A 16,551-nucleotide genomic window follows, 5' to 3' on the forward strand; every position below is an offset into this window, starting at 1 on the left:
GGGTGCCCATATGAGGGCCAAATACTGGGGTGCCCCTCATCTGTCTACTGTCTTTATTTCTTCTGGATCCCTTCATGATGTGCCTACTTGCCATGTAACCCGAGTTTATTTTCTAGCCAGCTCTTGAATCTCTTCTGCTTCGCCTGTATGCTGTCTCTTCCCTTCCCCTCCTCATTTTACCTATTTAATTGCTTTTCCTGGGTTCTACAAGATGCTGCAGCCAAATTTTGGCTGCAAACTATTTTTTCTTTTTAAACAAAATATGAATAGAACTTACAGGAAGATAGTAGTCAGGTGGGGAAATAACTTACTTAAAACCTGAGGAAAAACTTCTCTCTTGCTGAAGATGAATGAATATGCAGGTTCTATCTAACCCGTACAGATCTGAGCTGCATCCAGGTCTTTAATGTGGTAAGTAAGATTTCTGGGCAGCTTTTGTTGTTCCACATACTGAAGAACAAGAAGAATTCCCCTTCCTACCAAATGTCCATTGCTATAGACACCACCAATTGGCCACTAAGATTTAGTATTTCTTAAGTTACTTGCATTGCAACTTCCTTCCTTTCTCAGGCAGATTACAGTACAGGGAATTTATGAAGTTTGGCCAAACAACTATTTAATACAGTTCACAAAAGCAAGGCCTGGGCAACACCACTACATCAGGGATAGTAGTCCTGGAGGCATTTGTTGCGTTTGTCAATTGTAACAATCCACCAGAGGGAGTGAGAGAGCAGCATACTGCCCCGAACAGAGGCATGGCGCTGGGCCCTGCTGGCTTAGTACTTGCTTTGGATTCAGATTCGCCCGATTCGGGGGACAGTGATCCGATCTGGTGGCTTGAGTCACTGACCTGAATTGATTCAGCTGAATCAGCCAGGTCCACCCCTCGCAGCCTGGCAACGGCTGCCTCGCCTGCCCCAGTTCCCGGCACTTGTTAAAAACAAAGCCTCGACTCAGCGGGTGCTGCCAGGCGGTGAGGCGATACCCACTGCCTCATGCTGCATGGGGGCCCTGACCTCACTCCCCGAGCCACCCATGGGTGCCCCACCCAGGCTAGCTCCAGCCCTTTAAGAAAAAAAAAAAGACCTTGAAAAAACCCCCAGACACACCATTTCTGCTGGCAGGGGGTGATTCCTGCTGCCCCCCACTGCCCCATGACACATGAGGGGCTCTGCATGAGCCCCCAAAACCCTGAGGCTGCTGCAGGAGCAGTGAGTCCTGGGGCTTTCCTTGGGTTTTTTTTCCTTCTTAAAGGGCCAGAGCTGGCCTGGGCAGGGCACCCATGGGGGGGCTGGGGGAGTGGAGTGGAAGGTCAGGGGGCACCTGGCAGAGCCTTGCATGCAGCGTGGGGCAGTGGGGGCAGCAGGGATTGCCCCCCTGCCTGGCAGCACCCAGTGAGCACCAAGGCTTTTTTTTTTTTTTTTAAGTACGGAGCTAGGGTGTGTGGGGGCTGGCAGGGGTCCCCCCAGCCCCTACTTACCAGCTCAGAGTTGGCTGCCTCTCCCTGCTACAGCCACCAGGGACTGCCCAAATCATCAAAGCTCTCTGAATCTTCTCCCCTGTGGGAGATTTGGGGCGGGGGCAGGAGACCTGTAGGGAGTGGGAAAGTGGTCTAACCTGCCTGGGGAAAAAAAAAAATCACCAGCTGCTGCTGGCACAGAGTGGTTTCCCTGGACCCTGCGCCTGGCTGCTGCAATAGCTGCAGCATCACAGACTCCCTGAGGAGCTGCCACTCTGGTGCTCCCTCTAATAAGCAGGCACCAGAGGCGGGTGTGTGGCTCATTCACCCCTTGATATGCTGTTGGCCAGGAAAAGTAACTAAAGGTTTGCTATTATATTAAAAGTTTTATTTCATAATGTGTTTATATACATCTGTCCTTTCTCCAGAAACAAGCCTGCTCTCCATCTCACTTCTTCAAAACAGTAAAGTGCACTTTTTGTACATTTCATCCTTACCAATCAGACATACTGCTAGGATAGAGAAAGCTGGATTCATTTACTCTCTAGGCATAAATCAACAGATTTGCTAAGAATCAAGCAGGTATAGGTGTGTGAACCTACTGAAGACAATCTGCTTGCACAGGTGTATCTTAAGGTGTATAAATTACCTGGCATAACCTTTATTACTGTCACTGATGCTCCCCCAGGAAAGAATATGATACTTAAAACCTAGGGCTGGCAGCTAGAAAAACATTAGAGAAAAACAGTTAGCCATGTTAGTCTGAAGTCAGGCAGAAAGCAGGGCAGGGCAGCACCTGAGAGACTAGTTCAGGGATGCATAAGCTTTCATACAGCAGCCTACTTGTTCAGAAGGGCATAAACCATCCAACCAAGTCAGTCTCTAAGGTGCTACCTTGGCCCTGCCTTTGGCTATTATTTCATTTTGTAACTAAGAACAAGTGTTACAAAAGTTATGGAAAAGTAATAAACAAGTAGCCCCAAACTACTACTTTTATAGAAGAAATGCACTTTAAGAAAATAGAATACAAGCAGAAGAAATTCTCTCTTCAACTGAGGATACATTCAGAATAAATTTCTAACTGGCACAGAACTGATCTGATTTGTCATCTCTCTTTTACTTTTACATCTCTTTACATGGTCACAAATCAAGTGATGCACTAATGTCTACGGAGTAAGGAATGGTATAAAGAAAGTGAAGTGAATGCAATAATATAAGGTTCTAATACAAGAACAAAAAGTTGATTACATTAAAAGATGACAACGGAAAATTAATAAGTGAGCACTAACGGGCTGAGGGTAAGAGAAATTTAACTTGGGCATAGTTTCATACAGCTGGTTGTAAGAGGGGTTTCACATCTTCTGAAGGCCATTCTTTTAATGGCCATTCTTGGGGACTGGGTCATAGAAATAATCAAATATGGTGATTCCTATATTTCTTTACCTATGGGTACTCATAAAGTCCAATATATAATAGATAAAAAATGAAGCTAGCATGTAGGGGTTGAACTGGTGAAATGGTCAATCAAAACTATGCAACTTTGAGAAGAATTTGTCAAAAGAAATGGTCAGAATCATCTTAGTTATGTGAACAAACCACTTCTTGATGAATGGCAAGGAATTTTGCTGTCCATTTAGAACAATTCTGTCCTGATCTGAGAGAAAAATAATAACAACAACATATCAAAAGCATCTGAAAAAGCTCATTACACTGACTCTGAAAGCATAAAAGAATAAATGAAGATGTGCTGGTAAATAGAAATTGGGATCAAATCCAGCCTGGGTTTACCAAAGGGACCTGGTACCAGAATCACTAGCCAATTCTTGTTTGATAAGAGTTGATTTTATAGATTGGGGTGGCCAATCTGCAGTATGAGTGCCACAGGCAGCTGGTGCATATGGCAGATCAAGGAGGGGGCAGGCAGCAGTGGCAGACAGGTCAGGGAAAAGAAAGTAGATCAGACAAAAGAAGGGGATCAGAGTGGCACTTGAGGAAGGCTTAATTTATAGCATACCTGCCAAAAAAAAGTTGGTCCCTACTATTCTAGATAAAGAAACTGCAGTGATTTCATCCATTAGTAAAGTCTTTGATACAGTGCCACATGAGAAATAGTTAGTTAAACGGGAAGAGATGAGGATTAATAGGAGAATTGTAAAGAACTCCCTAAAAGGAGGATAAGAATAGGTGGTATTGAAAGGAGAAATATGGGGCAGGAGGGTGCTAGCTAGTGGAGTTCCTCAAGTATTGTCTTGGGATTGATAATATTTATTGTTTTCATTAACGACCTTGCCATGAAGACTTACTAGCAAGCTGATGAAATTTTTTCATTAGAAAAAGTCAGGAGGAATCAGTACAGAAAATAATAGAGTTTTTGTACAGGAGGAACTGGAGAACCTAGGTACAAGTGACAAGAATTTCTGTTATAAATTGGGAGTTCAGCAGTTGGAGAAGGACTGAGGAAAAGACAGACTTAGTGGCTCACAGGCTTTCTGTGATCAACCAAGTGATAGTTTCATAGTTTCTAGGATCAGAAGGGACCTGAGCAGATCATTGAGTCTGACCCCCTGCCATGGCAGGAAAGAGTACTGGGGTCAAATGACCCCAGCAAGGTGTTCATCTAACCTCCTCTTAAAACCCCCCAGGGTAGAAGCCTGCACCACTTCTCTTGGAAGCTGGTTCCAGATCCTAGCTGCCCTGACAGTGAAGTAGCGTCTCCTGATGTTTAGCCTAAATCTACCCTCTGCCAGCTTGTGACCGTTATTCCTGGTCACTCCTCGCAGTGCTCGGGAGAACAGGGACTTCCCCAGTGCCTGCTGGTCTCCTCTGACTAGTTTTGTAACAGGCCACTAGATCCCCGCCCCCCCCGCCCCAGCCTTCTCCTGTGGAGGCTGAACAGGTTCAGGTCCCTTAGCCTGTCCTAGTAGGGCCTGCCCTGCTGCCCCCGATCAGGCGAGTGGCCGCTGGACCCTCTCCATGCTGTCCACATCCCTCTTGAAGTGCGGTGCCCAGAACTGGATGCAGTACTCCAGCTGCAGCCTGACCAGTGCCACATAGAGGGGGAGGATCACCTCCTTGGACCTGCTTGAGATGCATCTGTGGATGCATGACAAGGTGTGGTTGGCCTTCCTGACTGTATCCCCACGCTGCCAGCCCATGTTCATCTTGGCATCAATGATGACTCCAAGATCCTTTTCTGCCTCTCTACTGACAAGAGGGAAATTCCCCAGCCTGTAGGTATGGTGCCAGTTGTTCCTCCCCAGGTGCATCACCTTGCACTTGTCAGTGTTGAGTCTCTTCCTATTCTCATCCGCCCACCCCTGTAACCTGTCTAGGTCCGATTGCAGCCTGTTCCTCCCTTCTAGCATGCCCACATCTTAGTGTCATCGGCAAATTTGAACAGGGTGCTACTTACCCCCTTGTCCAAGTCACTGATGAAGATGTTGAACAGTGCGGGCCGAGGACCGAGCCCTGCAGAACCCCACTGCCCACATCCCTCCAGGTTGAAAATGACCTGTCCACTACCACTGTCTGGGTGCGGCCGTCCTAGCATGTCTTGAAGGGGCCCCACATTACCCAAAACCTTCTTTTTGCCCCCCGTGTATTTAAAAAAGGACTTCTTGTTCTCCTTGATCCAGGAAGCTAGTCCCAGTTCCATCTCTACCTTGGCCTTCCTGACCCCCCCCTGCAGCCCGGAGCAACCTCAGTATAGTCGTCCCTGGTGATGGCCCCTCCTTTCATTGGGAGTGCGCCTCCCTTTTTGCTAGGAGACGTTCCCGGATGTTTTTGGTGAGCTATGGGGGCTTTTGCATCCTCCTGCTCCCTTTGATCCATGTTGGGATTACCTCCCTTTGAGCTTGGAGGATCGTCTCCTTAAGGAGCGACCACTCTTCTTGGACACCTGGCTCCCCTCCCCTCCAGGACCTCAGTGCTTCCCCAACTATTCTCCTTAGCTGACTGAAGTCCGCCCTCCTGAAATCTAGGGCTGCTGCCTTGCTGTAGGCCTTTGCCACCTTGCGCTGGATGGTGAATTCCAGCAGGCGATGATCACTGTCACCCACAACCCCCTCACCAGGTTGTCACCCGTGGCCAGCACCAAGTCCAACAAGGTGTCTTCCCTGGTGGGGCTGTGCATCTCCTGGGTTAGATGGAGGTCCTGTATTTCGGCCTAGGAAGCTATGCGAGTGGTGAGACCTGGCTGACTGCTCTTCCCAACAGATGTCTGGAAAGTTCAGGTCACCCATGACCACCACGTCCTTTGACCTAACTACCTCCGTGAGCTGACTTAAGAATTCCTGGTCTTGCTCTTCCCCTTGGTTGGGAGGTCTGTAATAGACCCCCACCATTAAGTCTCTTTCCCCATGACTGCCTTGTATTCTAACCCAGAGCACTTCAGAGTGCCCCTCCTCTGACTCTTTTTGCTAATTGACCAGGATGTATATTACCTTCTTAATGTAGAGCGCCTGGCCCCCAACTTTCCTCCCTGTCCTGTCCCTCCAGTACAGCCTATAGCCCTTGATATTCACTGCCCAGTCATGCGCTGTGTCCTACCATGTTTCAGTGATGAAGCTGTTAAAAAGCCCTATTTGATCCTAAGGTATTTCAGAGGAGGAACTTCCAGTAGAGATTGTACAAGGCACTGGTGAAACTCTGAAATGCCCTGTACAGTTCTAGTTACCCATGTGCAAGAGATTAAATCAAAACAGGAAGGGATACACAGAGGGGGTAACTGAATGATCAAGGGATTTGGGAGTTTATTGTACGAGAAGTTTATTGGTTTGTTTAGCGCAGGAAAATAAATGTTAAAAGGCCATATGGGCTGTGGCCCCACAAGCAGGAATGTGTGTTTGCCTGGGGACAACTAGTGGCAGCATATGTTGAGCTGCTGCTACTTATCCCTGGGAAACACCCAGGCCATGCACACTCCAGTGCACAGCAGGTTACCCAGGGTGGGATAGGAGAGCCTGGAGCCAGCAGCTATGCTGGTCACTGCAGCCTTACCTGGGGGGCCTCAGGGAGCTGCAGCCACAGTGTTTTCCTGCAGCAGGAAGCCTGGCTGGCAGCTGAAGCATGGCTCCAGCTGGCCAGACTCTGGTTTTGGGTGGTATGTGCTACTGCCACATGCATCACCCTGGGTTTTTTTGGCATGGAATTTTTTGACCCCAGGATTTCCCAGGGTCAAGACAATTCCCTGCACTGCAAAGTAGCAGCACAGGGAACGCCTAGATTTGCAATGCTGCATACCACATGCCTGTGATCATCTGAATGAGGCCATGATTGCTCTGATAAATACATGTGAGGAGGGGTAAGTATGAGGAAGGGAAAAAAATTATTTAAACTAAAACACAGTATTGTCATGAACAAAGGGTACATACAGGTCATGAATACATTAAGGTTGGGAAAGCAGGTGAAAGGAAAGGGAGGTTTTGAAACAGCTTTCCAAAAGGAATAGTTAGGACAAAAAGCTAACAACCTTTAAAATGGAATTTGATCTCTTTATGACAGAAGTTGTATAAACACAGTTGCCTAAGATGGGGCATTCGACTCAGTGACCCCAGAGATCTTGTCCAGTCCTATGTTACTACCAAGTCAAACTAAAAATACTGAAGTTTTAAAAGTCAGAAAACTGTTTATAAGTGTGAGATGATTGGAAGCCTTTATTTTATGGTTAAGATTAATGTGTGCAAAATACTGTCTTTAAAAGAATTACAGGAGCTCTTTGTTTGTCTGAGGATCATAAACACATCGCTAAAAGCATCTTAAAGCCATTTTAGTCTCATATCTATATTACTAGGCGAGGGAGTGCCAGCCATGAAAGAGCAAAGGCCAGCAAGTTCCAAGCACAGTATATTTCAGTTGTTTTTATGCCTGTGTTTATTCTATTGCTTGGTGCAAGCTTTGTGATCCAACTGATGTCTGTTGAGATGTTATTTTTAAAATACTTAGTTTCACTGAAAAACACCTATTCATATCTATGAATATAGGTATCAATACCTATTTAAAATACCATATTCATCTAGTCATATTTGCATGAAGAGAGCAGTTTCTCTGCCCCAAACGAGACCTTTCCTTAAAATGAATAGGTGGCAGCCCAGAAGGGTGAATATTTTAAATTAATACTGAATAAATTCTTCTACATGGGATACAGTAGACAGAAAGCTGCCAGGATGTATATAAAACCAAGTCCCTGATTAATTGTAATAATTAAAGTTTTTATATCTTTCTTTTGAAGGTTTTGATCAGGTCTTTTTTTTCAACTTTAGGGATCATTATATTCTACCTTAGTAACTCTGTGGGGCATTTACTTTTGAATTTAGTATTCCCTTCTGATTCTTAAGAGGAAGGAGATACACACGCACACACAAAAAAGCCTGTAGTTATGGAGCCATAACATGGTCTTCAACAGCTGCCACGTTATACTTGTAAGGTTGCTCATCAAGCCCTTCCATATAGCTGTGGCCAATGGCCAACACACTGGGGAGAGGCAGCCATTTCGCCTTCAAAAGCCAACTTAAGCATTTTCAAAATGTGAATTCCACTCAACAACCCCTGCAGCATTGCAAACCTACTAACTCCCTGCCAAACCACTCTGATGTTCAACCTAACCCTCTAAGTGAAAGAGGATACTTCCCCTTCTCTCTCAACAAATATCAATTAAGCATTAAATCCTTCACTGTACTCATCTCATGGTTCCTCACCACACTGTTTCACTCCTTTCCTATGTTTATCTGTTTGGCTAGGGACAGACATTCAAAAAGCCTGAGCCTGAATTGATTCAATCTTTGCAAGTTAGTCTAACCTGGCTAGGCTGAATCAGTTTATAACCAGACAGACATCCCAGAAATGCAGACAAATGCCTGCAGTGGTTCAGGCTAGAAGCTGGGAGGTGCTAGAGCAGCCCTCCCTTCGCCTTCCACAGAGCTGAGCTGAGGATGGGGAGTGGCCAGACCCCCCCCCACAGGATGCTATGATTAGGGAGGGGTTCCCCTCCCCCCCAGCAGGGAATGTTTGTCACCCCTAACTCAGTGTTTATCAGCCCACTAAGAAAACAACAGAGGGACATTACCAGCTACCTGTCAATTCTCCCTTTGTCCATCTGCCACAGCTCTGGAGGTAGCCAGGGGTCTGCTAGCTAATGCTGAGAGGTGCCTGTGAGGGACAGGGAAATGCCTGCTTAGCAGAGAGTGGGGAGGGGAAGTGGGGAGCAGGGGGAAGCCAGGCAGATGCCTGCAGAGACTGCTGGGGATGCAGCCATGGAACAGAGAGCCCCGCTCAGCCCAGAGAGCATGCTGGGGTAGCCTGGTTTAACTTAAACCAGCAAGGGGTCTGGGACAGACATTACATAAATCAGATTCACCCATATCAGTTAAGTCTAATATTACATTCAACCAGGTTTATCTCAAACTGGTTTCAGCCATTTTCAAAGTGGTTTATGTGCACTGAACATCTGTTCTGTTACAGGTTTAAACCAGTTTCTGATCACTTAAACCGGTTTGTGTAATGTCTGTCTCTAGCCTTTAAGTGTGTGATTTCAGCTTTCAGAGCACTTCCTTCTATAAAGGAAAGAAACGTAGGCATAAGTTATAGAGTCTGAACTTTACAAACAGCTGGTCAAATTCTAAGTCAATCCACTTCTAGTATTCATCAAAGCCTGATCCTTCAGTAATTATTTTACTGTGCTATAACTGTGTTAATACTATGTTCATGGAGTCAAATAAATTAAAAATTCATCATCTTACCTGTTCAATTCATTTATGCGAATGAGATTTCTTGATACTGGTGTTCATGAATATCTGATCAATCCATTATCTACAAGAAGAAAGTCATGTTAGAAAGTCATGTTAAAAAGAAAAAAAAAATTACTATTATTTTCCTGGCAAAAAAATCAGAGACAAAATATATTATTGATTTAAGGTGACATGACCTTATTGACTTTAATGCAATTAAAATACTTTAAAACCACAGGTTAATTTGGCTTCATACCTTTTCACAAAAATGCCTAAATAAAATAAAATAAAATTTACAAAAATGGGAGAAATAGAGAAAATCATCATACTACTGTGTACCCATCAGCACCCAAACCCCGACCTCCCCCCCAACAATATGGGATGCATTTTACCTTTCTCAGTAGTATACTAAGACTAGATGACTGACAGAAAAGCACAGTGCCTACCAAAATAAATCTTTCTTGTTGTCCTTCCACAGGTCATACCCTTTTCATGTTCTCTTCATGAACAAATAACTTATCCAAAGTTCACTGGACAGTTTATCTTTCAGAAAAGAAGACCAATTAGATATAAAACAACCAGCGTCACTGTGTCAATTAGTTGTAGTATCTTCTCTCATTTAACAGTTTGAGAAAAAACAGAGTATACAGGTAGCAACAAGGACATTCTGGGTAGTGTATGGAACACGTGAGCAATAGTAATGCCAGGTTATCAGGGTATTCTAGTGTTCAGCACCATTGCAGGAAAGCTAATGAGAATCATAAATCTTTTTGCCAATAGCATAACACCTAGCAGCCAAATAATTTCGAGATAAATGAACTGCGTGTGTGTGTGTACACCCATGTGTTTACTTGCATAATACAGTGTTGAATACAGCAGAAATATACATTTACATCCAAGGTATCAAAGATTGAAACTAATCACCTGGGTGTGACACAAGGCAAAAAAGTAGCTCAAGGGTGGAGTTTAGCAAAATAGTTCATAATCCCTGTTTTACCAGAATAGAAATCAGATGCCAGATTCATCTGGACTTGGAGATTTAATGGAGTTATACCAGGGATAGTGATAACCCAAACTGTCTACCTCCAAGAACTCCTAAAAGAAGCCTGAAAACTATGAGTTCCAGTCCTGGAGTCCCAACCTATCTGGCAGTGGTTTGCTTATTTTTTTTAATTATACAACTTTTCCGTTGGAGCCCCATTTGAAATGGGACTGCATGAACAAGACATATTTAAAAGTGTGGGACCATTGTTTTCGATTTCAGATTGTTTTGTTTAAAGATACATTTTCCAGCTTCTATTTACTTTATCATGCAACAAAAGCTTACGGCTATATTCTACCACGGATTTGTTTTGGAACTCCTAATTGCTTCCATAAGGAAGCGATTTCATGCACTGATGGCATGACTCCCTCACATTGTCTTCCCAACATGAAAATGGTATTTCCCTCCAAAGTGACTCTGATGTCACACAGATTTCGAAGCCAGAAGGGCCAATTAATGATTATCCAGTCTGACTTGCACAACACAAGGCAAAGAACCTTATCCACTCTAGCAGGTTAGCTGCTCACTTAACACAGTCTTTATTTTCTGGGCACGCTTGCCTCACAGGAAACAGCTCAAATCACAAAATAAATATTTACATAAACAATAAAAGGTTAACACACACTGTGGTCCTTTCCCAGACCCTTAGAGTGTGCCCTGGCTCAGTGTTGCAGCTGCTCACTTTCACACTCTCTCAGTCCTTCTTCGATCTCTCCAGCTCCCTTTCCCAGGAGCCTTTAACTTCCTTTGGGCCAGCTAATTATTCTCTGCAGCTGGCCCAGTCCTACTGGCAAGCCTGTAATCAGTGCCTTACTGCCTGCAGCTGTTCTGCAGCCCCTGAGTCATACTGCCTGTTAAACAACCTTCCCCCAAGTGGGGAACCCTCTTCAATTTCTTTACCACCTCCACACCTTCCACCCCTCCAGCCCAAGAGAGGAAATCTGGCTCAGGGCAAGGCTGCTCTCTGCTATAACAGGAGCAAGCAAACTTCACATCCCTTTCTTAAAACTTACAGGTGGTTCATGGCCCTTTGGTACTCTTACCAACAGCATAGGTAAAGTTTATTGAGCATTCCTGTCTGAGGCCTTAGTTACTTGCTCCTGTGGGCCCCTTCTGCCTAGCCCCAGACTGCCTTGCCACTCATACCCCTTGTAGCAAGCACAGTCCTTCATATCTTTCCATATGCCAGACCCCCACCTTAAGTCTTGCTCTCTCAGAGGACTGTGATGAGTTTTTCCCCAAGTCCATATCTTACCCCAAAGTTCCTTAAGTCCCAAGGCAATTGTGGCCCCACCCAGGCCTCTGTTGGACAGTCTCCGTAAGAAGCGGCCTCTTGGTCCATCTTTACCTGGATGGGCCTGCCCCTTAATGCCCCTTACTGAACATGGCCACTGCATGAATGGCTTCTAGGGCTGTGCGAAGCTTCAGTCCCTGATTTGATTTGGCAGAGATTTGGCCTCATTTGGTGGCTGAATCTCTGAATCCGAATCGGATTAGGAGACCCTTTAATCTCTCTGAATCCATTTGGAGAGATTCGGAAAGATTTGGCAATTCAGACATAGACACAGCTTTAAATGTTTTTTCCACATAACTCTAGGTAGCAGGCGGCTTGTGAATGCTGCAGTGCTGGGGCGGATGGAGTGTTCCACAGAAGCACGGGGGGCTCCTCAGCGTGCTCGGTAGCAAATACAGAAGTGGACCAGAAGCACTTCTGGTCCACTTCCAGATCCACTGGGGAGCATGCTGGGAACCCCTACACCTCCCTGGCTCGGTGACTGGTGCCTCCTGGGTCTGGGGGGGGGGCATTTGGGGTCCCCCTGCAGCCAATTGCTGAGCAGGGAGGGGCATGGGGGAGGGCCAGCATGTTCCCCGGTGGACCTGGAAGTGGACTGGAAATACTTCCAGTCCACTTCTGGGTTTGCTACTGAGCACATGGAGGCCCCCCCACCACACACACTTCTGTGGAACACTCCATGCATTGAAGCATTCATGAGTCGCCGGCTACCCAGAGGTATGTAGAAAAAACTTTTAAAGCTATGTCTATGTCCGAATCGCTGATTCTCTGAATCAGCATCGAATCTTCAGATTCAGATTCGGCCAAATTGAATCAGGGACAGTGGTCCAAATCAACTAATCGAATCACTGTCCTTGATTTGGGCCGAATCTGAATCAAGTAGGGCCTGTTTTGCACACCCTTGGTGGCTTCATTGGGGCATTCAAAGTTAACTCTTCCCATGCCCTGATTTTTCCCTTTTCTGGTACTCCAAACATCTGCATACCTTACTGCTCCTGCCATTTGGAGTACTTGCTTCAGTTCTCTCCAGCCAACTTTGAAGCAGAGGTTGCTCAGAAAAATCATGGCCCCTAACTGACTGGCCCTTCAGGATGGTTTACCCCTGGGTACGAAATCTGGGTTTTTCTCCACAGTTGCAGCAGGTATTGTTGCTGGTTTCTTCCCTGGTCTTGGCTCCTCCTTGGTTGTCTGAGGAGAGTCATTCCTGATGCTTGCCTCTGGCTTTTGTTCATCGGTGGGATTCCACTTGCAGTCTCCAGCATTGGTCTACTGGTCTGATCTGCTCTGGTCCACTGGTCTCCAGCATGACCTGCAGGCCTTCTTCTACATCCTGCAGCTTCCCCATCCTTGTTCATGCCCTGCTAGGTTTGCTCCCCTCTTTCTCTTTTGCTCTAGGGGATTGTCCCTTAAACAGTCTCTTGGCCCCCATCCTGGGAGCCCTATTCTTCCCAGCACCCCCATGGGGATACCTCCCCAGATCAGAGGCTCATCATTAGTCCAACTGTATTAACAAGCCCACTGCCGAGGAACTACACCGGTAAGACTACCACCCCATGCCCTTTCAAGTGGCATACCTCTCTTGGGGTTTGAGCCGTCTGCTTTCCAGTGGGCTTCACTTTTCTGCTCAGTCCCTTTCCCCCATCCCCACCCACCAGGAGAGCTTTGTATGTCTTTCTGTTGCTGTGACTTCACTTTGGCGCCTTCTAAATCTGCCTCTAATTATAAGACCTGGCTCTTCAAGGCCACCACCTCTGACTCTCTGTTCATAGTGGTGTCACTCAGACTTTACCTGCTCTGATAACTTAAATGTCTCCTCTTGAGAGACCTCATACTTAGGGACGTACCTAATTCACAGATGCTGCCACAAGATTTTGCAGTCCTGGTGCAGTGTCAAATGCCATTTTTGCAGCGGAGTGCGGTACCCCCCCGTCAATCTCCAGGGAGGGATGGGAATTTGGGACCCCTAGGCCAATCAGAGGCATGTTGGGCCCGGGAAGTCCTGCCCCTCCCCAGATTGACAGATGACCATCTGTCAATCTCTGGGGAGGGGCAGGACTTCCAGGGTCCCTCAGCCAATCTCCCTCCCTCACCCTAGTGCTCCAGGATGCCAGGACTTCCCTCCCTTTTCTGTTTGCAGCTGCCTTTCCCCTCCCATCCCCGCTGGCTTGCTGCTGCATTCCCACTTTTTAACTGTCCCTGTGCTTTTTCACAGGAGCCAAGATTTTTCATGGGGAACCTACACAATTCGTGGTTTCTGTGAAAACCATGAAATCATGAAGTTGCTAGGCTCCTACTCATACTGGGGGATGAGTTCCACCAGCTCCTTTCTCATCTCCTCCACAGCCTCTTTTAGAGATTGCACTTGGGGATAGGACTTTAAGTTCCTCTTCAAATACAGTCAGTTTTGCTGTCCAGGTCTCTTCCTCCTTTTCTACCCTCTCTTGCAATGCCTGGAGTATTCTTTTTGTCTCAGCCAGGGTGGCTTGGTACTGGTCACATTATGCATGCATACTGCTCATAACTTCTTCTGTTTCCTGCTTGTACCTAGCCCCCAACTTGAGGTCCCTTACTTTGTCAGCTGCACATTGCTTTTCCTTTGATGCTGTCTCTGGGAGCTTTGTGCTCTCAGCAGTGGCTTCTGGTAGTTTCATTTCTAGTGCATCAGGCTTCTCTTTTTCTGAAGGCTTCCACTGACTTTCTTTCAGCTTGTTCTCCACTTCTCAGAACTGAGCTTCCACCAGCGTGGGTCCTTCTGCCTGGGCCTCCCTCTACCAGCACCTCATGGTGAGCTCACGAACTCAGGCATGCAGGTCTTGGAACCTCTGGCTTAGTTCAGTTTTCTCCCTTGCATGTCCTCTGCAGAGGTTTAGCTAGTTTCTCTGGCTTTCTCCCAGGTTTGCAGCTGGGTGGTCAGTGCTCTGCCAGCTCTTCCTCTTTTGCTTGCTGGAATACTTGGAGCTTCAGGAAAGCCATATCCCTCTCTTGGAGGGCACTTTGTTGTTCTTCTCTCAAGGTGGTCAGCTGTTCTTTGAAGAATCACTGCATTTGATACTTGGATCTCCCAGTGTCAAAAAACCTACCGTGCTGCAAATTAGCAGCATGGTAAATGGTGCACATATGCTGCATGCAGTTTTCTGTGCTTCAAACTGCTTTGAGGAGCCACAAACCACAGATGTGTGCTTGTCGGGATGTGCCTTGAGAGCATACCTTGGCTCGGTGTTGCATCCACTAGCCTGATAGCTTCCTCTCTCCTTCAGTTCTTTCAGTCCTCTCCAGCTCCATTCCCCCCTGGAGCCTTTAACTTCCTCAGGGCTAATTATTCTCCACAACTGGCCCACTCCTCCAGACAAGCCTGCAATCAGTGCCTTACTGCTTGCAGCTGTGCTGTAGCCTCTGAGGCATATGCATACAGCCTGTTACACCCACCATTTCCAGTCAAATTATAATAATAATTATTCATCAATTCTTTATGCTATTTATTACATAGTAGAATTAAGGACAAGAATAGAGCTGTATTATGCTAGGAACTATCAAGATGGTCCCTGTTCTAGGGGGCTCCAATAGGAATACATAATTCTGACATAGGGTGGGAGAAGAGCCATAACTTGCAATTTTTACTTGGAGGGAATGCTGATGTTTTAAAAGTTACTTTCCTTCTAAATAAAAATAAATATTGCTGAAATTTCCCATGAAAAGGAATTACAAGAATTCACCCTTAGAAAAATTTAATGCCAGATTTCTTAACCTTTCAAGATTTCATTTTAGAATTTTGATCTTGCTTTGAATTGTATTCAATGTTTTTACTATTACTTTTACAATATTTTGACTAATTCTGTCATATAAATGCACTATTACCACTGACATAATATGACAAAATGGATTAATATGTTATTAATATGCTATTTTATTTAAACATGAAGAGGCCAAAATTAACTGAAAGCATGGCCTTAGATTGGATTAGATAAATCAGGTCAAATTGCTGCATGGTTAATCTTTTCCAAAATGAAGGAATATAACCAAATTAAAGCCATTTTGGTTCTTAATAAGAAATTCATACAGAAGGGAAAGGCAGCATAACTAACACATGTCAAAAGTTATGTTGGATTAATTTTCCTGGTCATCCCCCCAGAGACAAGTCCAGAAACATCTTTTCTTCTTTTCTAGATCAAGTATCACATGAAATGAAAATTTGATGCCTTGACACTTATCATAACAGAAACTGCAACCATTCAATCTAGAAAATAAGGTAAAATGTTTCAAACTATTTAATTATGGCTGCCTTTTACACTTTTACAATAAAAGAAATTTTTCAACTATTATATTATGACATCATATGACATGTTAGCTATAAACATTATGTACCATTACTGTTGAACAACAGTGACATGTAAAAACAACAATAATATAAAAATAAAAGCATGATATATTTTCAAGCACAGCTTCAGCCCAAAATATCAAAATTTCCCAAATGAAAATGTTCCAAAATGAAAAGTTGTAGACTATTTTCCCCTGAAAACATCAATCAAAATCAAAATGATTTTGCAAATAATTTAGTTTAATCAAAACTTTTTAAACTAATGACCAGGTAGAATACACACATAAGCAGAGAGATGGCTGCAAACATCATGGTCTACTTTGTGGGGGAGATGAGAAGGAAAGAGGAAAGAGTGAGTTTAGGTAGGAGGGGGTAAGGTAAGTGAAAAAAGTGAGGAAAAAGGGGACAGAAAGAAAATGATAGGGGTGACAAGGCAGGAGAGAAGGAACGTTTGGCAGGTGTGCGGTGCAGCTAAGGAAGGAGGTGACAAAGCGTTGGCTGTCTGCCCTATCAAAACTGTACAAAAAAATCCAGTCAAAATGGTTCCTAATAATTCTCTAGGAATCTGATGTCCCAGCTTGGCAGTTTCTGCCGATGCTCTTCCTGGCTGCAGTTTCTGGTTGGTGTCTCTCTGGAGTTTTTCCCCCACACTCACATGATGGGAATGAAGGGAGGGAGAAGCAAGATGGGGTTCTCCCTTGGACAGTTATGTGGCCA

The 16,551-nt window shown here is 45.2% G+C and overlaps 1 protein-coding gene across 2 annotated transcripts in view; it reads right to left on the minus strand.

The window, feature by feature from the left end:
* Nucleotides 1-16,551, minus strand: part of PRLR (prolactin receptor) — a 152,810-nt gene that overhangs the window by 49,312 nt on the left and 86,947 nt on the right. The window contains exons 3-4 of one of the 2 annotated variants that reach the window (XM_090037933.1): nucleotides 9,630-9,726; nucleotides 9,196-9,265 (exon numbers count right to left, since the gene is read on the minus strand). The gene's annotated coding sequence lies outside the window, so the exon portion shown is untranslated. The remainder of the gene's footprint in view (nucleotides 1-9,195; nucleotides 9,266-9,629; nucleotides 9,727-16,551) is intronic. The other variant, XM_090037932.1, reaches the window with a different exon arrangement.

This window comes from Crocodylus siamensis, chromosome 3 (genome assembly GCF_052110815.1).
Source record: "Crocodylus siamensis isolate JL-2025a chromosome 3, ASM5211081v1, whole genome shotgun sequence".
In the NCBI taxonomy this organism is placed as follows: Eukaryota; Metazoa; Chordata; order Crocodylia; family Crocodylidae; genus Crocodylus; species Crocodylus siamensis.